The sequence below is a fragment of the Penaeus chinensis genome, chromosome 5 (assembly GCF_019202785.1).
Source record: "Penaeus chinensis breed Huanghai No. 1 chromosome 5, ASM1920278v2, whole genome shotgun sequence".
NCBI lineage: Eukaryota > Metazoa > Arthropoda > Malacostraca > Decapoda > Penaeidae > Penaeus > Penaeus chinensis.
In genome coordinates, this window is record NC_061823.1 from 25043845 (window position 1) to 25070021 (window position 26177).

Here is a 26177-nt window from a genome sequence, read left to right on the forward strand (position 1 = left end):
ACATGAAGCTCGCGCCCGCGTAGAACTGCGCGAGTCGTCCAGCCTAGGGTCACTCCGCTCCCTCACAACTCTAAGGCCGACCTTAGTCGATTATTTGATGAACGAGCTTTCAGTATTTTTTTTCACTTTCTTCTAAAATTACTTGTATATCTTGCTGTTATACCATTGTGATTTGTCTTCTTTATTTGCGAATAAACTTTTGCCATTTACAAGTCACTTTTACAAGTTAAGTTTATGTAGTGGGGTATTCGTTATGTTGAATTTGTAGGAGTGTACATTTACAATTCTCTTTTTCTATCTTTTTCTGTCTCTTTCTCTGTATGTATATATATACTGTAGATATATATGCATATATATACACTATAGGTAGATATATATACACTATAGGTAGATATATATACACTATATGTAAATATATATATACATTATACATATATGTGTACATATATATATATATATACACATTTGTGTGTATACATATATATATATACACATTTGTGTGTATACATATATATACACATTTGTGTGTATACATATGTGTGTATATATGCATATATATGTGTATATATATGTATATGTATATATTTATGTATATTCATAAATATATATAGTATATATACCAAGATACAATTAATATATATATATATATATTTACATATATATATTTATTTATTTATTTATGTGTATAATATATATATATCTGTAAATATATAGATAGATAGGTATATATTCATATATGTACATACATACATATATACACATATAGATAGATATAGATATAGATATAAGTACCCATTTTTCTTTCTCGTTATTCTAAGTGATTTCAGTCATAAAAAAAATATAATAATAATCATAATAATAATGAAATATTTAATATCTCGGAATTTTAGTACCTGTATATTTGTGTTTTTAATTTTGTTTTCATTTATGAATGCATATGTACATATCAATAATTCTATAAATTTACGACATGTAAAAGAACGGGTTTGTCTACCCAAAGCTACCCGTAAGTGGGGATTGAGTGAAGAAGTGGTAGCAATTTGAAAAGGGATTACTGTAATGTGTACAGTCTTCTTGACAAGAGATTGAGCTAAGTTGCATAGTTGATGTCTGTTGCTTCAGGAAGGTAGTAATCTGCGAGTATTGTGAATGGCTGTATATGAGAGCAGATGATGAAGTAAGGGCTCTGAGGAGAGAGAGAGAAATCAACTTGTACGGAAATTAACGCTACCAACAGGAAAGATGCAGCTACTCATTTGTAAATAAAGTTCATTAGTCATTTATAGTGTACTACTTTCATGTGAAACCCTATTGTTCGATCTCTATGTCGGATGGAAATTAGTTTATAACGGCTTCTGCCAGTATTATAAACAGTTAGATTAAACAGTTAGCGTTAGTAGTCTATTAAATGCAAAGGATGAAGGATCGCGGGAGATAAGAAAACCTTGGAAGATACAAAAACACAAGCAAGCGTACATGCAAAAACACACTCATATACACACAATTACTATTAAGGTCATAGATGGGGTAATGTGCTTTGCCGATTCCTCGGTAGTATAGTGGTCAGTATCCCCGCCTGTCACGCGGGAGACCGGGGTTCAATTCACCGCCGGGGAGGCATTTTGGCTTCCTTCGCCTAGGCTTTAGCTTCTAAAATAAGCACCTGACGTCCGGTCACTTTTTGGTACTTTATTCACTAAAGTAGCAACTGGTTGAGACATTCAAAAATGTTCTGAGATATAGAAAACATTAGTAACACTGAATAGGATACAGTTGTATCCTGTGCTGTTGTTTTCCTGTGATTCCATTTCCGTGAGTTCATGGTCGCTTCCTTCCACTTCAATTCATATATGTGTCTGGCTGGTGTCCTATCTCAGCGGCATAAATGGTTTTGTAGTGTACCTCTACGTTGCAACGTGACTACAACGCGTGGTCTTGCAACGTAAGCCCTTCGATCAGGGGGGCTGTTTTATGGAATGGTAGCAAGGCGTGCTTTACCGCACAGCCCGCTCGTCACGACCCTGAAGCCCCTTCCTAAGTATTTTATTTATAACATCTTCCAGTCAGTCATAATCAGTATTTCTCTGTTCATATCTTTAGTTTAACTTAATTATCCCTTTTCTTTTATATTGACTATGCTTTTTCATTTTTCGTAAAAGAACGAAACCAAGGACAAAATGAAACCAAAACATTAAAAGGAAAACCTATGATCCCTCAGTCTGTATATTCTCAAAAGTTGTAATACATATAACATCCTAAATAAAGAATAAATAAATAACAACTATATAATCATAATCATATCTTCCTCTCGTAGACTCAAAACACACACACACACACACACACACACACACACACACACACACACACCAAGGAGGCATCCAGTAAGGCCGGGCGCTCCGTGAACCACTGCTGATCAGACGAGCACAACAACCTAAGAGAGAGTTTGGCGGGAAGACTAGTTCATATATCTTCGTTTGTCTTGTCATAAGATTTCTTTTATTTATCATAAAAATGTGAAATTTACTTGATCATTATAGGAAATTGAAAATCAAAACTTGAGGCCGTAAAAGAAAGTTAATAAAGTACAAGGGAAACAGAAAAAATAAATAAAAAGATCCAGGGATGAAGAGGTCACAGTTGGCTGCCAAGAATGCCCACATATGGTGCTGAGCCAGTGCTGCGGCTGTCAAGAGGGGGACTCGCCTAATCTGGACTCTGATCACAGTGGGGGTACCTCACATCTACATCAGTTTATTATAGCAGGAAATAATATAACTCACAAATATACTGCGTGTATACAGCATTTTTGTGAGAATGTACTTGTGTCCGCATAGGTTTCATACTTACCATACGAATCAATATTATCGAAATATATTGGTAATATGTATCTTGCATTTAGGTCTAACTGGAAGTGATTCATTAACTATTCAGTCAGTATTCGTGTGAACAGTTATGGGCAGTTAATTACTTAATTAATGTATAGTATATATATATTAACGGAGGAATTTGCTAAAGCCAGAAACACTGTATACTAATTTCCATTTACAGCCGTCAGATAGTCTCTAGGCTGCGGTGAGAGTTGAGCATTGAATGGCAGCTGAGTGCCCATTACTAGTGCCAACATCATAAGTAAGTATAGTAAGAATGTCTCCTACAGGAATCTTGTTGATATCGGAAACACCTTTAATTAACGTGTTTTGATTGCATAGTTTTCTTAGTTGGCAATTTGAGAACATCTGTTTGGAAAACCAGAGCATCCCAGGGGGTCTGGGCTATATTGAGGATGAGGAGGATTTCCTTTCTTTGTGACAGCTGTCACAAAGAAATTGAGGATTTCTGGCTCCTGGTATCAGCGTTCTGACCCGCATCGTTGGACTTGGTACAGCGGTACAGGTAGAGTGGCCAAGGAGATTGACCACATCCTCGTTAGCACTCGATGGAGGTTCCTCGAGAACTGCAGGGTGTATTTAAGCGCTGAGTTCTGTGGAACTGATCATAGATTAGTTGTGGCTACTCTCCGGGTCCACTTTAGAACCCCCCGTCGCCCAAATGAACACCCTAGGGTCATTCATTTGGACAGATTGAGGGAGGTTTGCCGAGGCTATCTCTGGTCGTCTAACAGCATTCGAGGGCCAGACAGACCCTGTTCTTATGTGGGATACCTTCAAGCGTGAAACACTTGATGTAGCTCAGGAATCCATTGGTAAACGCCCAAGAACAAGACAGAATTCCATCTCGCAGGAGACACTGGAAGCTGAAGATGCTTGTCGTGCGGCTCGACTGTCAGGGGATCGCAACTTGCACCGCTCTCTGGTGCGCAGGACTAGGTCACTGTTGAGAAGGGATAAGGAACAATTTATCAGTAGTCTTGCAGAGGAGGTCGAAAGCCATTTCCTTGTAAATGACCTTCGTCCTGCCTACCAAACTCTGAGAAAGCTGAACTCCAAGCCCCCCTCAAAGACGACTGCAGTTCGCTCAGCAAGTGGCCATATAATCTCAGATCCTGATGGGGTACGTGTACATTGGGCTGAGTATTTTGAGCAATTGTATAAGGTTGATCCACCAACAGTTAACATGGATGCGGGTAATGTTGAGACTCCTCTGCCAGATCCACCCATCAGCGAGGATCCACCCTCCCTGACCAAAATCAGGGGGGCGATCTCCAAGCTGAAGAGTGGTAAAGTAGCAGGTGTTTGTGGCATCCCAACCGAATTGTTAAAGGCTGGTGGAGAGCCTATGGCAAGGGGCTTGCATGCAGTCCTGTCTGCCATCTGGCAGACTGGTACCTTTCCCCCTGACCTGCTGAGGGGTGTGGTCATCCCTCTCTGGAAAGGGGAAAGGGGATCGGTGGGACTGCAGCAATCACCGAGGCATTACACTACTCAGTGTACCAGGCAAGGTACTCGCGCACATCTTACTGAGACGTATCAGGGACCACCTGTTGAGGCACCAAAGGTCGGAGCAATCTGGATTCACTCCTGCTAAGTCCATAATAGGCCGCATCCAGGCGCTTCGAATCATTATAGAGTGCCGTCGTGAGTTCGGACGTGGGCTGCTCGCAGCCTACATCGATCTCAAGAAGGCGTTTGACACGGTGCATCGCGAATCTCTCTGGGAGATGCTGAGACTAAAAGGAATTCCAATTAGGATTATTGGACTAATAGCAAACCTGTATACAGGCATTGAAAGTGCTGTAAAGTGTGGTGGGGGCCTGTCGAGCTTCTTCCCTGTTAGTTCAGGTGTGAGGCAAGGCTGTGTTCTTGCACCAACACTTTTCAACACTTGCATGGATTGGATACTGGGTAGAGCTACTGTCCAAAGTCACTGTGGAGCAACTCTGGGCAATATCAAGGTTACAGACCTTGACTTTGCCGATGATGTTGCCGTACTCTCTGAATCTCTGGAAACCCTTGTGGCGGCTCTTGATGCATTTAGTAATGAAGCGAAGCCCCTGGGGCTAGAGGTCTCCTGGACCAAGACCAAGATCCAGGAGTTTGGGGGCCTGCTAGGAGACCCTGTCCAGTCGATACGTGCTTGCGGTGAAAACATCGAAGTCACAAAGAGCTATATATACCTCTGTAGTGCATTTCACGACTCTGGGCTGTCAGACCAAGAATTCAGTAGACGGTACCTGTGCAGAAGGACCAAGTTATGTGTTTTCAAGGCCCTGATACTGCCAGTTTTACTCTATGTTAGTGAAACTTGGACACTGTCTTGTGCTCTGGAATCTTGTCTTGATGCCTTTTGTAACAGATCCTTGCGCCGGATCATGGGGTACAGTTGGCGGGATCATGTGTCCAACCAACGGCTGCACCGTGAGACCGGTACAGGACCTGTTACTTGCACAATCCGTGATCACCAACTCATGCTATATGGCCACTTGGCTCGACTCCCACAGGATGATCCTGGCCATCAGGTTGTCTCTGTCCAAGACAACCCTGGGTGGAGGAGGCCTGTGGGACGACCGAGAAAGTCGTGCCTTGGGCAGATCAATCAAACCTGTCGTGAGGAACTAGAGATGGGCCGGGCCCCTGCTTGGCTCCTCGCCATGAGGGACCCTCGCAGGTGGAAACAAAAGGTGGATGCGGCTATGCGCCCCTGCCGGCGTTAGCCCCAAAATGATGATGGATATAGCTGTTGGCCAAGCCCGCTGCATTTAATAGCGCCTACGGTCGGAACTGGAGTGCCATTCCTACTCCAGGTTGGTGTCTTCTGGTTCTGAGAGCAGGGTTAGGATGCAGTCTCTGAAGATTAAAGGTCTAAGTGATGAAAGACCTTTGGCCATATATGAAGCTGCCATTTGTTGAATCCTAAGCTCCAAGGAATAAATGTTGTATTCAGCTCTAAGGTTGTTTAGCATAGTCCATCATGGAGTACCGAGAAATGCTCTCAAGGCTTATTTTGAAATACTTCTAGTTTTGCTAGAAGACTGGGTGAGAGTTGGACAAGTGACAGTGATTCAAAGTCAGTTATGATGTGGATTGTGTAGCCTGCTCCAGATTTACTTGTGGTTAGCCTCTTCAGAGTGTATATCCAAGGTGATGACAGGGCCTGGCATGACCAGTGTGAATAGCAGAAGACTTGGAAGGGTTGACCTTTAGGCCTAAAGAGTTGTATAAATTAGTTATTAAGACAAGGGCATCTTGAACACGAACATCTGCATTACTGTATAGTGTAGTTAAACTATTGAGTTTGAATTTGTTTTTGAGTTTGACAATCTGTTCTTTGAATAGGTTAAAATGTATGGGACTGATACTTCCTTCCTGTAGAGAACCTTTTTCCAAAGGAGAGTGTGCCAGGGCGATGGCCATGGAAACAGACTGAGGCTTGTTGGTTAGTGAAATAGAAATTAAGTAAGCAAGCATGTTATGGTTACTGTGTCAGAGAGTCATAAGCTTTTTCAAGGTCCAGTGGGACCAGGGTTGCCTTTCCATGGTCAAGGATGGATCTGAAGTGCCATTGTTTTTCTTGAATCTAAGAGATTGTGGTCGGAGTTTGGGGATTTTGTATCGGAGTCTTGCGAGGATGATTCTCTTCACAGTTTTGTCGAGACAGCTAAGGAGTGAAATTGGCCGGAAAGCTTTTTGGACCTGAGGCTTTGAGGATGGCTGGATGATAGCGTGCTTTCAAGCAACTGGAAGCCTTCTTTCTTGATGTGATTTGTTTATTAGTTGGAGTGGAATTTATATGCTTTCTTGTCCCATGTGAGATAGCATTTCTTATTAGATTCTATCTCCCCTTAGAGCTGACACTCTCTGTTTGTTAAGGGCTTTTTAAAGTTCAGGAAGGGTTACTTGGAAGTCCTAACCAGTTGCTGTTTTAGTTCATAAAGCCCTAAAAAGTGGTTGGACGTCAGGGTGCTTAATTTAGAAGCCATCACCTGGGCGAAGGAAGCCAAAAGCCTCCCCGGCGGGGAATCGAACTCCGGTCTCCCGCGTGACAGGCGGGGATACTAACCACTATACTACCGAGGACTCGGCAATGTGAAGGATCATTATCTTGGCCTAAATAGAAAGTGTGTGTTTTTGCATATACGTGTGTGTGTGTTTCTATCTTCTTCCCAGGTGTTCTTATTTCCCACGATCCTGCATCCCTTGCATTTAATAGTCTTCCAACGCAAAATTATCAGCCCTAATCTGATATTACCATTTATGAAAGATATAAACATCTTTCTCATGTAAAAAAATGGCACGCCATTCCCCCATAGCCGAGTTGACACTGGCGAAAGCTGTTATAAGGTACTTTCCATCAGACATAGGGAGCGAATAGTAGGCTGTCGTATAAGGGTTTTATAATAATAGTAATAATTAATAATAAACTTTATTTCGTAAATGAGACCCAGAAAATTGTAAATCCAGTTAAAAAACACATTTTCAGATGAGTAGCTGAATTTTTCCTGCTGTTGATTTACGTATATAGTGATCTATCTCTACATATATACATCGATGAACGTACATATATGAATACATATAAACATGTGTATATCTGTATATATATATGAATATATATTTACAGTATATACATTCATATATATATATATATTTATTCATAAATAAATCTGTGTCTGTGTGTATAAAAATGCGCGAACCCATACACATAAAAGCGCATATTGTGTGCAATATGTATGCATATATATATTATATATATACATCATACATATATACTTACACTTTTGAGTGTGTGTGTGTGTATATATATGTATATATTTACATATATATATATCTTGAGTGTGTGTATATATATATAAATATATATATAGGTAGACAGACAGATAGATAGAATATTAGGGTGAGACAAACAGAGGGAATTATGACATCTTTAACTGATTTTTTCTTTCTTTCCTTCTTCCCAGTATAGGTCGGTTCTGATAAAAGTTTTCACAAGCTATGAACCTGTTTACTTATAATATACTTATAATATACAGTATACATTATGTAGATGCATAGAATGACAGATATTTTCATCGTTTACAGATATAAATAATAGTCGACTTTTATTACAATACTTAATTAGTAATTAAAGTTTGCTATGTGCAAGCACCATTAGACAAACGGGTATAAAAGCCACGTCGATCCTGCTGTGGAGGATGATATTCAGTGCATGCAACAAGAACCATAATCTATGAGTCGGTCAGTCAAATTCTTCACGAAAATAATAAAAAGAAGTCAATGTAATACCTTCAGATCGTGTGTTGTCGTTGCTTGTAGGCGTGGTTCTGGGTGACCTTTCTTCTACGACGCCTCTGCATCCCGCCCATCCGTCTCCTTCAGACTAGTCGAGTCCCTCCTGCTGCTAACGGTTCTTACACCCTAAACGTCGAGTCTGAGGACGGCATCGTTAGGCACGAGGGTGGCGGCCCAGGTGCTCAGCAAGGCTCAGTCGGGTGAGTCTGTAAAAGTTCATCACTTTCATCACTTTTTGTGCATGGGATATCTCACAAACTTTCTCTATATCGAGTTAATGTCTGCCAGCATAAGGGCCACATAAAAAGTAACCTATTGCAATATCAACCCTTCAGCTTCACCTTCCCGGACGGCCAAGTGTTCGACCTCCAGTTCGTCAACGGTTATCAGCCTCAACCGCCCTTCCAGCCCGTGGATCCTTCCCGCCCACGCCCTCAAGGACATCGAGCATGAGCATGAAGCTCGCGCCAGCGGAGAACTGCGCGAGTCGTCCAGCCAGGGTCGCTCCACTCCCTCACAATTCTACGGCCGACTCTAGTCGGCTATGCGCCCCTGCCGGCGTTAGCCCCAAAATGATGATGGTGACAGCTGTTGGCCAACCCCGCTGCGTTTAATAGAGCATACGGTCCGAACTGGAGTGCCATTCCTACTCCAGGTTGGTGTCTTCTGGTTCTGAGAGCAGGGTTAGTTTGCAGTCTCTGAAGATTAAAGGTCTAGGTGAGGAAAGACCTTTGGCCATATATGAAGCTGCCATTTGTTGAATCCTAAGCTCCAAGGAATAAATGTTGTATTCAGCTCTAAGGTTGTTTAGCATAGTCCATCATGGAGTACCGAGAAATGCTCTCAAGGCTTAATTTTGAAATACTTCTAGTTTTGCTAGAAGACTGGGTGAGAGTTGGACAAGTGACAGTGCTTCAAAGTCATTTATGATGTGGATTGTGTAGCCTGCTCCAGCTTTACTTGTGGTTAGCCTCTTCAGAGTGTATATCCAAGGTGATGACAGGGCCTGGCATGACCAGTGTGGATACCAGAAGACTTGGAAGGGTTGACCTTTAGGCCTAAAGAGTTGTATGAATTAGTTATTAAGACAAGGGCATCTTGAACACGAACATCTGCATTACTGTATAGTGTAGTTTAACTCTTGACTTTGAATTTGTTTTTGAGTTTGACAATCTGTTCTGTGAATAGTTTAAAATGTATGGGACTGATAATTCCTTCCTGTAAAGAACCTTTTTTCAAAGGAGAGTGTGCCAGGGCGATGGCCATGGAAACAGACTGAGGCTTGTTGGTTAGTGAAATAGAAATTAAGTAAGCAAGCATGTTATGGTTACAGTGTCAGCGAGTCGAACGCTTTTTCAAGGTCCAGTGGGACCAGGGTTGCCTTTCCATGGTCAAGGATGGATCTGAAGTGCCAGTGTTTTTCTTGAATCTAAGAGATTGTGGTGGAGTTCGGGGATTTTGTATCGGAGTCTTGCGAGGATGATTCTCATCACAGTTTTGTCGAGACAGCTCAGGAGTGAAATTGGCCGGAGAGCTTTTTGGACCTGAGGCTTTGAGGATGGCTGGATGATAGCGTGCTTTCAAGCAACTGGAAGCCTTCTTTCTTGATGTGATTTGTTTATTAGTTGGAGTGGAATTTTTATACGTTCTTGTCCCATGTGAGATAGCATTTCATATGAGATTCTATCTCCCCTTAGAGCTGACACTCTCTGTTTGTTAAGGGCTTTTTAGAGTTCAGGAAAGGTTATTTGGAAGTCCTAACCAGTTGCTGTTTTAGTTAATAAAGTCCTAAAAACTGCTTAGACGTCAGGGTGCTTAATTTAGAAGCCATCACCTGGGCGAAGGAAGCCAAAAGCCTCCCCGGCGGGGAATCGAACCCCGGTCTCCCGCGTGACAGGCGGGGATACTAACCACTATACTACCGAGGAATCGGCAATGTAAAGAATCATTATCTTGGCCTAAATAGAAAGTGTGTGTTTTTGCATATACGTGTGTGCGTGTTTCTATCTTCTTCCCAGGTGTTCTTATTTCCCACGATCCTGCATCCCTTGCATTTAATAGTCTTCCAACGCTAAATTATCAGCCCTAATCTAATATTACCCTTTATAAAAGATATAAACATCCTTCTCATGAAAAAATGGCACGCCATTCCCCCATAGACGAGTTGACACTGGCGAAAGCTGTTATAAGGTACTTTCCATCAGACATAGGGAGCGAATAGTAGGCTGACGTATAAGGGTTTTACAATAGTAATAATGAATAATAAACTTGATTTCGTGCATGACACCCTGAAAATTGTAAATCCAGTTAAAAAACACATTTACAGATGAAAGGAGAAAACACACTACCGTGTTGATACTATGGTATAAAAACCCACACTGTAAAACTAGATTTAATAGAAAATGAGACTACAGTTTCGGAAATTCACCTGGATTCCATCTTCAGGTCTCATTTTCTATTAAATCTAGTTTTACAGTGTGGGTTTTTATACCACATTTACAGATGAGTAGCTGAATCTTTCCTGCTGTTGATTTACGTATATAGTATTCTATCTCTACATATGTACATCGATGCACGTACATATATGAATACATATAAACATGTGTATATCTGTATATATATGAAAATATATTTATAGTATATACATACATATATATACATATATATTCATTCATTTATATATATCTTTGTGTGTGTGTAAAAATGCGCGAACACATACACATATAAGCGCATATTGTGTGCAATATGTATGCATATATATATATATATATATATATATATATATATATATATATATACATATATATATACATATATACATACATACATATATACATACACTTGTGAGTGTGTGTATATATATGTATGTATATATACATATATATATATCTTGAGTGTGTGTGTGTATATATATAAATATATATATATATATATATATATATATAGGTAGACAGACAGATAGAATATTAGGGTGAGACAAACAGAGGGAATTATGAAATCTGTAACTGAATTTTTATTTCTTTCCTTCTTCCCAGTATAGGTCGGTTCTGATAAAAGTCTTCACAAGCTATGAACCTGTTTACTTATAATAAACTTATAATATACACTATACATTTTCTAGATGCATAGAATGACAGCTATTTTCATCGTTTACAGATATAAATAATAGTCGACTTTTATTACAATACTTAAATACTAATTAAAGTTTGCCATGTGAAAGCACCATTAGACAAACGGGTATAAAAGACGCATCGATCCTGCTGTGGAGGAAGATATTCAGTGCATGCAACAAAAACCATAATCTATGAGTCGGTCAGTCAAATTCTTCACGAAAATAATAAAAAGAAGTCAATGTAATACCTTCAGATCGTGTGTTGTCGTTGCTTGTAGGCGTGGTTCTGGGTGACCTTTCTTCTACGATGCCCCTGCATCCCGCCCATCCGTCTCCTTCAGACTAGTCGAGTCCCTCCTGCTGCTAACGGTTCTTACACCCTAGACGTCGAGTCTGAGGACGGCATCGTCAGGCACGAGGGTGGCGGCCCAGGTGCTCAGCAAGGCTCAGTCGGGTGAGTCTGTAAAAGTTCATCACTTTCATCACTTTTTGTGCATGGGATATCTCACAAACTTTCTCTATATCGAGTTAATGTCTGCCAGCATAAGGGCCACATAAAAAGTAACCTATTGCAATATCAACCCTTCAGCTTCACCTTCCCGGACCGCCAAGTGTTCGACCTCCAGTTCGTCAACGGTTATCAGCCTCAACCGCCCTTCCAGCCCGTGGATCCTTCCCGCCCACGCCCTCAAGGACATCGAGCATGAGCATGAAGCTCGCGCCCGCAGAGAACTGCGCGAGTCGTCCAGCCAGGGTCGCTCCGCTCCCTCACAATTCTACGGCCGACTCTAGTCGATTATTTGATGAACGAGTTTTCAGTATTTTTTTCACTTTCTTCTATCATTCCTTGTATATCTTGCTGTTATACCATTGTGATTTGCCTTCTTTATTTGCAAATAACCTTAGCCATTTACAAGTCACTTTTACAAGTTAATCTTATGTAGTGGGGTATTTGTTATGTTGAATTTGTAGGAGTGTACATTTACATTTCTCTTTCTCTATATGTATATATATATACTATGTGTATATATATATATTTATACATTATACATATATGTGTACATATATATACATATGTGTGTGTATGTATACATATATGTGTGTATATATATATGCATATATGTGTATATATATGTATATGTATATATATGTATATGTATATATTTATGTATATATATAAATATATATAGTATATATACCAAGATACAATATATATATATATATATATATATATATATATATATATATGTGTGTGTGTGTGTATAGTATATATATCTGTAAATATATAGGTAGATAGGTATATATGCATATATGTACATACATACATATATACACATATATATAGATATTGATAAAGATATAAGTACACATTTTTCGTTATTCTAAATGATTTCCGTCATAAAATAATAATAATAATAATAATAATAATTATGAAATATTAATATCTCGGAATTTCAGTACCTGTATATTTGAATGTTTTTATTTTGTTTTCATTTATGTATGCATATGTACATATCAATAATTCTATGAATTTATGACATGTAAAGGAACGGGTTTGTCTACCTAAGGCTACCCGTAAGTGGGGATTGAGTGAAGAAGTGGTAGCAATTTGAAAAGGGATTACTGTAATGTGTACAGTCTTCTTGACAAGAGATTGAGCTAAGTTGCATAGTTGATGTCTGTTGCTTCAGGAAGGTAGTAATATGCAGGACGAGTATTGTGCATGGCTGTATATGAGAGAAGATGATGTAGTAAGGGCTCTGAGGAGAGAGAGAGAGATCAACTTATACGGAAATTAACGCTATCAACAGGAAAGATGCGGCTACTCATTTGTAAATAAAGTTCATTAGTCATATATAGTGTAGTACTACTTTCATGTGAAACCCTACTGTTCGCTCTCTATGTCGGATGGAAAGTCGTTTATAACGGCTTCTGCCAGTATTATAAACAGTTAGATTAAACAGTTAGCGTTAGTAGTCTATTAAATGCAAAGGATGAAGGATCGCGGGAGATAACAAAACCTTGGAAGATACAAAAACACAAGCAAGCGTACATGCAAAAACACACTCATATACACACAATTACTATTAAGGTCATAGATGGCGTAACAATTTTGCCGATTCCTCGGTAGTATAGTGGTTAGTATCCCCGCCTGTCACGCGGGAGACCGGGGTTCGATTCCCCGCCGGGGAGGCTTTTGGCTTCCTTCGCCCAGGCGTTAGCTTCTAAAATAAGCACCTGACGTCCGGTCACTTTTTGGTACTTTATTCACTGAAGTAGCAACTGGTTGAGACTTCCTAAGAACGATTTATAAAGCATGACATTCAAAAATGTTCTGAGATATAGAAAACATTAGTAACACTGAAAAGGATACAGTTGTATCCTGTGCTGTTGTTTTCCTGTGATTCTATTTCCGTAAGTTCATGGTCGCTTCCTTCCACTTCAATTCATTTATGTGTCTGGCTGGTGTCCTATCTCAACGGCATAAATGGTTTTGTAGTGTACCTCTACGTTGCAACGTGACTACAACGCGTGGTCTTGCAACGTAAGCCCTTTGAACAGGGGGGGGCTGTTTTATGGAATGGTAGCAAGGCGTGCTATACAGCACAGCCCGCTCGTCACGACCCTGAAGCCCTTTCCTAAGTATTTTATTTATAACATCTTCCAGTCAGTCATAATCAGTATTTCTCTGTTCATATCTTTAGTTTAACTTAATTATCCCTTTTCTTTTATATTTACTATGCTTTTGCATGGTGTCCAAAGAAATAAAACAAATAAAAAGTACAAGAACGAAACCAAGGACAAAGTGAAACCAAAACATTAAAAGGAAAACCTATGATCCCTCAGTCTGTATATTTTCAAAAGTTGCAATACATATAACATCCTAGATAAAAAATAAAAAAAATAAATATATATATATATATATATATATATATATATACTCGTCTCTCCTCCTTGTAGACTACAAAAAAAACATACCAAGGAGGCATCCGGTGAGGCCGGGCGCTCCGTGAACCACTGCTGATCAGACGAGCACAACAACCTAAGAGAGAGTTTGGCGGGAAGACTAGTTCATATATCCTCGTTTGTCTTGTCATAAGATTTATTTTATTTATCATAATAAATGTGAAATTTACTTGATCATTAAAGGAAATTGAAAATCAAAACTTGAGGCCGTAAAAGAAAGTTAATAAAGTACAAGGGAAACAGAAAAAAATAAATAAAAAGATCCAGGGATGAAGAGGTCACAGTTGGCTGCCAAGAATGCCCACAGATGGTGCTGAGCCCGTGTGAGGTTTTCAACCTCCTTCCCCCCCCCCCCCTCTCTTTACTTCCACGGTAGCTTCTTCCTCTTTTTCTCGTTGTCTTTGCTTGTTCTACCTTTTTCCCTACTCTATCCTGCCTCCATCCTATCCCTATCCTGCCCTGTATCCTGCCGCATTTCCCCCTCGTACCCCTCTTATTCGCACCCTCTTCTTGTTCCTTCGCTTTTTCACTTCCTTCTGCTTCTACGCAAATTTCCAACTTTTCCATTCCTTTTTCCCGTTTACCCTACCTTCTACCTATAATCCTATCCTCTCGTGCTCCCATCCTATCACTATCCTACCCAGCATCCTGCCGAAATCCACAGGGCGAGTCGAGCACAGCCGGACCACTTCCCTCTGCCAGCCTCCTTTTTACGCCTTTTATATCTGTACCACGCTGGCTTTTCTTTGTACATGTGTTTTACCTTAATTTACACCCTTTTGTATTGTTTTTAAATAAACTTTTGATCCTTAGTTATCCGTGCATGGATTACAAAGATCTTGATGATGTGCGGATAACAGATATCCACATCTGCTGCGACTGCATCTTTTTATTCACGTTTTTTTTTTATCTCTTGTATTTTAAGCTCCGCTTTATTTTTGTATGGTTTCATTTTACTTATTCATCCTTTTATTTTCTCTTTTACGGCGAGAGTAAGTTACATATTTTATGATTTTTATTCATGAATCGCAGCAGATTCTTTTACGTCTTATTTTACCATAACTATAATTCTTTAACTATTTCTTTTAATGTTTAATTGTCTTTGTGATTGGTTTTTCTTTTGTACATTTTTTTTTATTATAACCATCATTATTTATTGATTATGCTATTGTTTGTGCTACGCCGACGTCCGCGGGAGTTAATGTAACCCCCACGTTCACGTTTAATAAAGGAAGTGGATACTCTGACTGTGCTTTGACTACCCTTTGGATTTACCTGTCTGGATTTTACACCGTGGATGCCGAAACAAGGTTGTACTGCCCCTTTTACTTGCCTAGGTGTATTTCGGCTGGACGTGCCATTTTACTATTTTAATTCACTGTGAACCATGTGTGCTACTTCGACTTTTACTTTTTACTTTCTCTGAATTTTACTTACTTTAATCTTGTCCTTTTACTGTTTACTCTTATTCATGCTCATACCTTTTACTGTCTTTTACTTGAGCTTTTACTTCTTCCCTCATTTTACCTTTTACTGTTTTTCTTAGATGTTAGTTCTTTTTATTGTTTTTAAGCCCTTCTGGCGTACTTTTATTCAGTCTTAAGCCCCTCTGGCAATTGTCTTTTACTTATTAGTTTGTTTTACTTTGGTGCCTTCTGCACGGTTCTTTTTGTTCATTTTAGATTTCGTATTTATTTGTCATGCTTCTTCGTATTGGTCACGCTCCTGGTAGGCCTGCATCTCCGGGGATAATTGGCTTGTGAGATCGTATGGGTTCTGAGCCTTCAGCCTGGTCCCCTCACCCCCTTTTTCGAGGAACGAACGGGGCCCCCTCATTTTCCTTGGCCCCTAAGCCTGAAGCTTCCCGCATCACGGGTGGCCTCTTTTGGGTTCCTCTCTCATATAACCTTACACCAGTGCTGCGGCTGTCAAGAGGGGGACTCTCCTAATCTGGACTCTGATCACAGTGGGGGTACCTCAAGTCTACTGCAGTTTATTATAGCAGGAGATAATATAACTCACAAATATACTGCGTGTATACAGTATTTTTTTGAGAATGTACTTGTGTCCGCATAGGTTTCATACTTACCATACGAATCAATATTATCTAAATATATCGGTAATATGTATCTTGCATTTAGGTCTAACTGGAAGTGATTGATTAACTATTCAGTCAGTATTCGTGTTAACAATTATGGGCAGTTGAATATTTAATTAATGTATAGTATATATATATATATATATATATATAATAACGCAGGAATTTGCTAAAGCCAGAAACACTGTACACTAATTTCCATTTACAGCCGTCAGATAGTCTCCAGGCTGCGGTGAGAGTTGAGAATTGAATGACAGCTGAGTGCTGAGTTTTCTTAGTTGGCAATTTGAGAACATCTGTTTGGAAAACCAGAGCATCCCAGGGGGTCTGGGCTATATTGAGGATGGGGAGGATTTCCTTTCTTTGTGACAGCTGTTGGCCAACCCCGCTGCGTTTAAAAGCGCCTACGGTACTGGAATGCCATTCATACTCCAGGTTTGTGTCTTCTGGTTCTGAGAGCAGGGTTAGGATGCAGTCTTTGAAGATTAAAGGTCTAGGTGAGGAAAGACCTTTGGCCATATATGAAGCTACCATTTGTTGAATCCTAAGCTCCAAGGAATAAATGTTGTATTCAGCTCTAAGGTTGTTTAGCATAGTCCATCATGGAGTACCGAGAAATGCTCTCAAGGCTTATTTTGAAATACTTCTAGTTTTGCTAGAAGACTGGGTGAGAGTTGGACAAGTGACAGTGCTTCAAAGTCAATTATGATGTGGATTGTGTAGCCTGCTCCAGCTTTACTTATGGTTAGCCTCTTCAGAGTGTATATCCAAGGTGATGACAGGGCCTGGCATGACCAGTGTGGATACCAGAAGACTTGGAAGGGTTGACCTTTAGGCCTAAAGAGTTGTATGAATTAGTTATTAAGACAAGGGCATCTTGAACACGAACATCTGCATTACTGTATAGTGTAGTTTAACTCTTGACTTTGAATTTGTTTTTGAGTTTGACAATCTGTTCTGTGAATAGTTTAAAATGTATGGGACTGATAATTCCTTCCTGTAGAGAACCTTTTTTCAAAGGAGAGTGTGCCAGGGCGATGGCCATGGAAACAGACTGAGGCTTGTTGGTTAGTGAAATAGAAATTAAGTAAGCAAGCATGTTATGGTAACAGTGTCAGCGAGTCGAACGCTTTTTCAAGGTCCAGTGGGACCAGGGTTGCCTTTCCATGGTCAAGGATGGATCTGAAGTGCCAGTGTTTTTCTTGAATCTAAGAGATTGTGGTGGAGTTCGGGGATTTTGTATCGGAGTCTTGCGAGGATGATTCTCTTCACAGTTTTGTCGAGACAGCTCAGGAGTGAAATTGGCCGGAGAGCTTTTTGGGCCTGAGGCTTTGAGGATGGCTGGATGATAGCGTGCTTTCAAGCAACTGGAAGCCTTCTTTCTTGATGTGATTTGTTTATTAGTTGGAGTGGAATTTTTATGCGTTCTTGTCCCATGTGAGATAGCATTTCATATGAGATTCTATCTCCCCTTAGAGCTGACACTCTCTGTTTGTTAAGGGCTTTTTAGAGTTCAGGAAAGGTTATTTGGAAGTCCTAACCAGTTGCTGTTTTAGTTAATAAAGTCCTAAAAACTGCTTAGACGTCAGGGTGAAGGAAGCCAAAAGCCTCCCCGGCGGGGAATCGAACCCCGGTCTCCCGCGTGACAGGCGGGGATACTAACCACTATACTACCGAGGAATCGGCAATGTAAAGAATCATTATCTTGGCCTAAATAGAAAGTGTGTGTTTTTGCATATACGTGTGTGCGTGTGTTTCTATCTTCTTCCCAGGTGTTCTTATTTCCCACGATCCTGCATCCCTTGCATTTAATAGTCTTCCAACGCTAAATTATCAGCCCTAATCTAATATTACCCTTTATAAAAGATATAAACATCCTTCTCATGAAAAAATGGCACGCCATTCCCCCATAGACGAGTTGACACTGGCGAAAGCTGTTATAAGGTACTTTCCATCAGACATAGGGAGCGAATAGTAGGCTGTCGTATAAGGGTTTTACAATAGTAATAATGAATAATAAACTTGATTTCGTGCATGACACCCTGAAAATTGTAAGTCCAGTTAAAAAACACATTTACAGATGAAAGGAAAAAACACACTACCGTGTTGATACTATGGTATAAAAACCCACACTGTAAAACTAAATTTAATAGAAAATGAGACTACAGTTTCAGAAATTCACCTGGATTCCATCTTCAGGTCTCATTTTCTATTAAATCTAGTTTTACAGTGTGGGTTTTTATACCACATTTACAGATGAGTAGCTGAATCTTTCCTGCTGTTGATTTACGTATATAGTATTCTATCTCTACATATGTACATCGATGCACGTACATATATGAATACATATAAACATGTGTATATCTGTATATATATGAAAATATATTTATAGTATATACATACATATATATACATATATATATATTCATATATATATATCTTTGTGTGTGTGTAAAAATGCGCAAACACATACACATATAAGCGCATATTGTGTGCAATATGTATGCACACATATATATATATATACATATATATATACATATATATACATATATACATACATACATATATACATACACTTGTGAGTGTGTGTGTATATATGTATATATATATATACATATATATATCTTGAGTGTGTGTATATATATATAAATATATATATATATATATATATATATATATATATAGGTAGACAGACAGATAGAATATTAGGGTGAGACAAACAGAGGGAATTATGAAATCTGTAACTGATTTTTTCTTTCTTTCCTTCTTCCCAGTATAGGTCGGTTCTGATAAAAGTCTTCACAAGCTATGAACCTGTTTACTTATAATATACTTATAATATACACTATACAATTTCTAGATGCATAGAATGACAGATATTTTCATCGTTTACAGATATAAATAAAAATCGACTTTTATTACAATACTTAAATACTAATTAAAGTTTGCCATGTGAAAGCACCATTAGACAAACGGGTATAAAAGACGCGTCGATCCTGCTGTGGAGGAAGATATTCAGTGCATGCAACAAAAACCATAATCTATGAGTCGGTCAGTCAAATTCTAATCCTAAGCTCCAAGGAATAAATGTTGTATTCAGCTCTAAGGTTGTTTAGCATAGTCCATCATGGAGTACCGAGAAATGCTCTCAAGGCTTATTTTGAAATACTTCTAGTTTTGCTAGAAGACTGGGTGAGAGTTGGACAAGTGACAGTGCTTCAAAGTCAATTATGATGTGGATTGTGTAGCCTGCTCCAGCTTTACTTATGGTTAACCTCTACAGAGTGTATATCCTAGGTGATCACAGGGCCTGGCATGACCATTGTGGATAGCAGAAGACTTGGAAGGGTTAACCTTTAGGCCTAAAGAGTTGCATGAATTATTTATTAAGTCAAGAGCATCTTGAGCACGACCAAGTTGATGTGGTCCTGTGGCTACTAGTTGCACATCATCTGCATAACTGTATAATGTAGTTTGACTTTTGACAATCTGTTCTATGATTACGTTAAAAAGTATGGGACTGATAATTCCTTCCTGTAGAGAACCTTTTTCAAATGAGAGTGTGCCAGGGCGATGGTCATGGAAACAGACTGAGGCTTGCAAGCATGCTTGCAAGCAAGTAAGCAAGCATGCTATGGTTACAGTGTCAGCGAGTCGAAAGCTTTTTCAAGGTCCAGTAGGACTAGAGTTGCCTTTCCATGGTCAAGGATGGATCTGAAGTGCCAGTGTTTTTCTTGAAAGCAAAGAGATTGCGGTGGAGTTCGGGGATTTTGTATCGGAGTCGTGCGAGGATGATTCTCTTCACAGTTTTAGGAGTGAAATTGGCCGGAAAGCTTTTTGGATCTGAGGCTTTGAGGATGGCTGGATGATCTTTCTTGTCCCATGTGAGATAGCATTCCATATGAGATTCTATCTTCCCTTAGAGCTGATACTCTGTATTTGCTTAAGGCTTTTTGAAGTTCAGGAAGGGTTAGTTGGTGGTCTGTGTCGTCGGAGTTGTCTACTGCGTTATCCATGTTATGAAGTTGGAGGTCCATTATCAAAGGTCCCATAATGGTCTTGAATTATCTTTCCCTGGTCACAATATTGTAGGCATACACAAAATGGGTTACATACCATTAACTGTTGTTCATGCAGTGGAAAGATGTGCAATACTGATTTATAAACGTTTTAAATCTTTTAACTTTTTATTCCCACAAGGTATTCACCATTAATGGACTCATCTGTTGATTCACCAGATAATTTTGAATAATCAATCAATCCCGAAGTTTGCTGAATGTTGCAAAAAAAGACTACTCCAACCACCATTAAGTAAAGCCACTTAGCTTGTTTAGTAGTTAGCTGACATGATTCCAGGGAAAAAACAATTCCACGGAATTCACTTTGACACACTATATGGCTGAAATAGTCATGGCAGACTTATGGAGACGTGCTTTAAAGACTGCCAATGTCAATCATCCAGCAAACTAGGACATATCTCTGCTTTCTCTTCTATTACCTTCTTCTCAAACAATTGTGTGCCTGCTTGTTAATGTACACCTTTCCTACCTTGATATCCAAGAATTAAAAGAAAAAAAAACACCACTCGAAGCAGTGACGACCTTGTTATTTCCAGACCCAGCACCAGGCTCCGGTATGTCGGAAAGAATCCCACATGGAAGTGTCTTAGGTGTGACCCTGTTTGCCATTGCTATAATTAACATCGTAAAGGTCGTCCCAAGTGCTGTCTCGTGTAATCTGTATGTGAAAGACTTTACACTGCACTGTTCAGGGGGAATCTCATACTATGTGCAAGGACACATGCAGACTGAAGGAAATCAGGTTGTGCTGTAGGAAACCTAACATGGTTCAAATTCCCTTTAAGTAAAACTATCACTGTATTTTCGCAAAAGAGGAGAGTTCCATTCTTCCCTCTGTTTAGGAGCAAACCCATTGCGATTTGTCCAAGAGCATTTGGGTCTATTTTTGGCCATAATACAGATGAAGCAGTTTTGTGTAGATGATTAAGAGAGTGAGTTTTATTATCCACGTTCTCTTCGACGACTCCCATCATCTGAATGAGTGATTAAAATAATATGCGAAGTTCGAGTCCTTCCTGCAGTTGACAACTCATAAGACAAAATAAGAGGACGATATCAACACTCGAAGTGGGTGTCCAAGGTCTGTGTCGTCGGAGTTGTCTACTGCGTTATCCATGTTATGAAGTTGGAGGTCCATTATCAAAGCAAGGTTCCACGCAGTAAGTTCTCTTTTACACAACGCATAAGTATCATTTAGCTTTATGGTCCGTGAGATAAACGTAGTTGTTAGACCCATACAGTGGCTATATAGTATATCTAAGGGTAATGTTATAAGTAATGTGTTTTTTGTACACAGTTTCAAGCAGGTCACAGAGGGACGTCTCGAGCACAGAGTTTTCGCCTGCAAGAACTGCTTGAGTTGTCCTCTCAGGGACACACCTTTATAGGCTACTTATTAGATTATTTGATTAAGGAGTTAGTTTCTCCTGTGCTGATGAGTATAAACATTTATGTTTGGTGTTATGCTATCAAGGGATAAACATTTGTTACTTCCATGTCTTGCGAATCCGATTTTCATAAAAAATCATTTCAACCATCCTTTTATTTAACTTTGGTGCAAGATACATGCTCTATGTACTTACAGATATATTTCGAGATTATTCATTCCCATGGTAAGTATTTAGCCAATACGGACATATACACACACTTATACAAGCACTTGCACCTCATTGTTAGACACGCTAACGAGGCTAGTCAGATTCACGTATTAAAAGAAAAGTAACAGCAGTAAGTACTGAAAATAAACCGCTTAAATTCCATAGTTCTATGTGATTGATGAGCACTTGAAAGTTTCTCCATATCCCGAAAGAACTTTTTTCAGACGCTCTAGTGTAGTTATTCCAGAGAATAAATAAAAGTGGCCGAACGTTCTCACCCCGACAAGTTTAAAAGCCTCCCCGGCGGGGAATCGAACCCCGGTCTCCCGCCTGACAGGCGGGGATACTAACCACTATACTACCGAGGAATCGGCAGTGTATATGTTCATTCGTGGGGTTTTATTGCTATTTGTACTGACATCCCCCCCCTCTCTCTCTCTCTCTCTCTCTCTCTCTCTCTCTCTCTCTCTCTCTCTCTCTCTCTCTCTCTCTCTCTCTCTCTCTGTATGTATGTATGTGTTTGTGTGTGTGCGTGCATGTGCGTGAGTGCGTGCGTGTGTGTGTGTGTGTGTGAGTGTGTGTGTGTGTGTGTGTGTGTGTGTGTGTGTGTGCGTGTGTGTGCGCGCGTGCGTGCGTGCGTGTGTGTGTGTGCGCGCGTGCGTGCGTGCGTGCGTGTGTGTGTGTGTGTGTGTGTGTGCGTGCGTGCGTGCGTGCGTGTGTGTGTGTGGTTTATACACACTGTACCCCCTCCACATCTAGATCGCCTACAACATCGTGCCTGCTCTTCCCACCACCTGGCTGACAGTCACACGGCCATCACCGAGGCTGTCACAATGGGTATTGTTCATGTGATCCAGCAGTGTCTTCTTTCCCGATATTCTTATCGCTCAGGGTAAATCATTTTGACTGTTAAAACTAAAATCGCAGATAAAGGTCGTCATGAAATATCGCATTCCATTCCCCACTGACTAGGCGGCATTAGCGAAAGCTGTTAAAAGGAACATTTTCATCTGAAATAGGTATGTAGTAGGTTGTCATATGAAACGTTCAAAATAAAATACATAGAAAAAATATTCATCTAATAAGAAAAAACAACAACATCCTCTTGTTTTTACACGACATACAAAATGGTAAATCAGTGCAAGAATTTAAGTCCAGTAAAATATTTACACACATGCATTTGAAAATTTGATGAGCGGGGAATTTTCATCCCTGAGTGTTGATTTCTGTAAAGTAGGTCAAAATCGAATCCAAGTCTCCCGAGCGATAGACAAAGATACCATCCACAAGGCGTGAGCGATACCAGTAATTTTTCGTAATTGCGATTCTTAATTACCCCTTATTGATTACCATTGTATTTCTTTGCCGGAAGCCTAGGATGGTGAAGGGTGATGATATGATAACGAATGGCAGGGTGACGGTAGGGTAGAGGAATGGCAGGGTGACACGGTAGGATAGCAAGATAACTCCAGAATAAATGATGGAGGAATAATAGGATGATTACATGTTGAATTAATGGCAGGGTGAAGGAGGAAAAGGGGAGAGATGATGTGACTAAGGGATGGCAGGGGTGAGTCATTGTGACGAATGGCAGAGTGAGGATGTAATGTAAGAATAATAAGGTAATTATGGGGTGGAGGAATGGTAAAGTGATGGTGGAATTGAGGAATGGTCCTAATGGTGTGATAAAATAAGGGATGGAATGGTGGTATGGTGGAGTGATGTGGTGCAGGGCAGGATTTAGGAGTGGGCATATTTTTTCGTAAAACCAGTATATATGTGTATGTATATGTGTGTATGTATGTATGCATGTGTGTGTGTGTGTGTGTGTGTGTGTGTGTGTGTGTGTGTGTGTGTGTGTGTGTGTGTGTGTACATATAAAAATTGATGAAGCATAATACCTTGCCGATAATGTTCTCTCGCATTTTTTTCATACATTTCCTCTCTATGGCAATCTGTTACTCTCATCTATATTTTTCTGTCTTACAGCCAGGGGCGTAGGTACACACATGGAGGCCACGGGTATAGGTCTTATTTTACAGTGGACAATCGCCCCAAAAAGGCTTGAAAGTAAAACAGATCATGCATAAGTAAAAATGAGTGAAAATAATAACAATAACAATAAACAAAGCACATTTCATTCAAATAAAAGTTCAGTGGCCTTAAAAAAGAAAACGTAAAAGAGGCTCGGGCCTCGAGATCTGACGCTTTTTATGTGTCCTTCTCTCAGTGTGTTGAAATGAATCGAATGAAATAAAAAAAACATACAAGCAATTTTGTAAAACATGATAATAATAGAAAACGAGAGTTATAAATGATCTTTACTAATTGAACTGATATAAAAGATATACATTAAAGTGAGAAAATTAACTAAATTTAGCTTGTTTAAAATGACAGTTTTAAAACATTACAATGTAAAAGAATGATTTTTTGAAATAACTCCTTACACGGGACGGGATTGAAATCTAAGGGGCGCTACCAAATTTTCGGGTAACCCCTTAAAATGAGTCCCGAGAGTAGCACCTTTCTCGAAAACCAATATCCAAAATGTTACTAACATCAGTATGTATTTGTAACTTTCGTGAATTGGTATATCAGTGCCTGACATCACCTTCAACATTGGAAAAACTGATTTTCAAATCCTATTTCTAATGTGCTAGTTCAGTCTTCAGCGAGGAAAACAGATAATATATCTGAAACATCTATATTATAGTGCATCATCTAAAACCGCAGTAAATGAAAATCGGTTTATATATCATTGTTTCCAGCATATGCAATTTCCTGCTTCATGGCAAATAACAAATAATATATTTATTAGCACGAAATCCTTTATATGAATGTTAATTGTATAGCTCATTAGTTACATATATTTAGACTTCGGTGCAAGAAATGTGTAATCTACAGTCACTTATGGATTTATAGAGTATCCATTGATATACTACACTATTACGGACACATACATGCTCACACTCATGCTGTATACAAGCAGCACAGATACTCGCGCTTTATAGCACTTTAATAATCAAGCTAATAGGACAGGCACATAATTGAAATGGAAAGTAACAGAAAACAAACAAACTGACAGAACTGAAAACAAAGAAAAAGAAAACGGCAGGAGGTATGGGATACAAGTTGCTTACGTTCCTGTTCAGTGGTATTAATGTACATTTCCTACCCCGAAAGAAAATAAAATATTTTCTGATACTCTAGTGTCTGAGGACAATTTTAATATCATGTTTTGTAATCATTCTTACAAGGCCTTTCAATTAAATTGCTAATTTAGTTATTAAATAGCAAAAAGAAAAAAAAAATAATAATAATAAATAATAATAAGACTGAATTTTAAAAAGCTGCTACATTGTGACGTCTGGCATCTTCTTTGTTTGCAATCTTCCCATCTCGTGGAACTCAGTTGCTGTCTGGAAGTTTGAGTTAACACACCTTGTCCGGACATCTTTTTATTCTCATGGATATATTAGGCAAAAGTGGTCGGACATCAGGTTAGGAGGTCAAAAGCCTCCCCGGCGGGGAATCGAACCCCGGTCTCCCGCGTGACAGGCGGGGATACTAACCACTATACTACCGAGGAATTATTATAAGGGAATATTACTATCATAACACTATTAATAACCGTACTGACATCCTCTCTCATAATCCCTCTTTCTCCTTTTCTCATATATAGATAGATGTGTGTTTTATAATCACACTCTAAGCATATTTCATTCAGATAAAAGTTCTGTGGCATTAAAAATGAAAACGTAAAAGAGACTCAGGCCTCGAGATCTGACGCTTTTTATGTGTCATTTCAGTGTAAAAAAGGCTGCTGGTTCGTATTTCTTTTTTATTTTATCTTATTCTTTCAAATACGAAGTTCGTTGAAATTTTGTTTCGCTTGACGTTATGTGTTGAACTTAATCGAATTAAATTAAAAAAAAAACAGCATACAAGCAATTATGTAGAACATTATAATAATATAAAATTAGAGTAATTAATAATCTATACTAATTGAACTGGTATAAAAGCCATACATTAAAGTAAGAAAATTTACTAAATAAAGCTTGTTTCAAATGATAGCTTTTAAAACATTACGATGTAAAAGATTGTTTGAAATAACTCCTTACGCGGGGACAGGATTGA

General features: G+C 39.2%; 3 non-coding genes across 3 annotated transcripts; all 3 read right to left on the reverse strand.

The window, feature by feature from the left end:
• Positions 1-10039: 10039 nt before the first annotated feature.
• Trnad-guc lies at positions 10040-10111 on the reverse strand. The gene has a single exon. It is a non-coding gene; the product is annotated as a tRNA-Asp (tRNA).
• Positions 10112-17968: 7857 nt separating this feature from the next.
• Positions 17969-18040, reverse strand: Trnad-guc. Its single transcript has one exon. It is a non-coding gene; the product is annotated as a tRNA-Asp (tRNA).
• Positions 18041-25557: 7517 nt separating this feature from the next.
• Positions 25558-25629, reverse strand: Trnad-guc. Its single transcript has one exon. It is a non-coding gene; the product is annotated as a tRNA-Asp (tRNA).
• Positions 25630-26177: the final 548 nt, after the last annotated feature.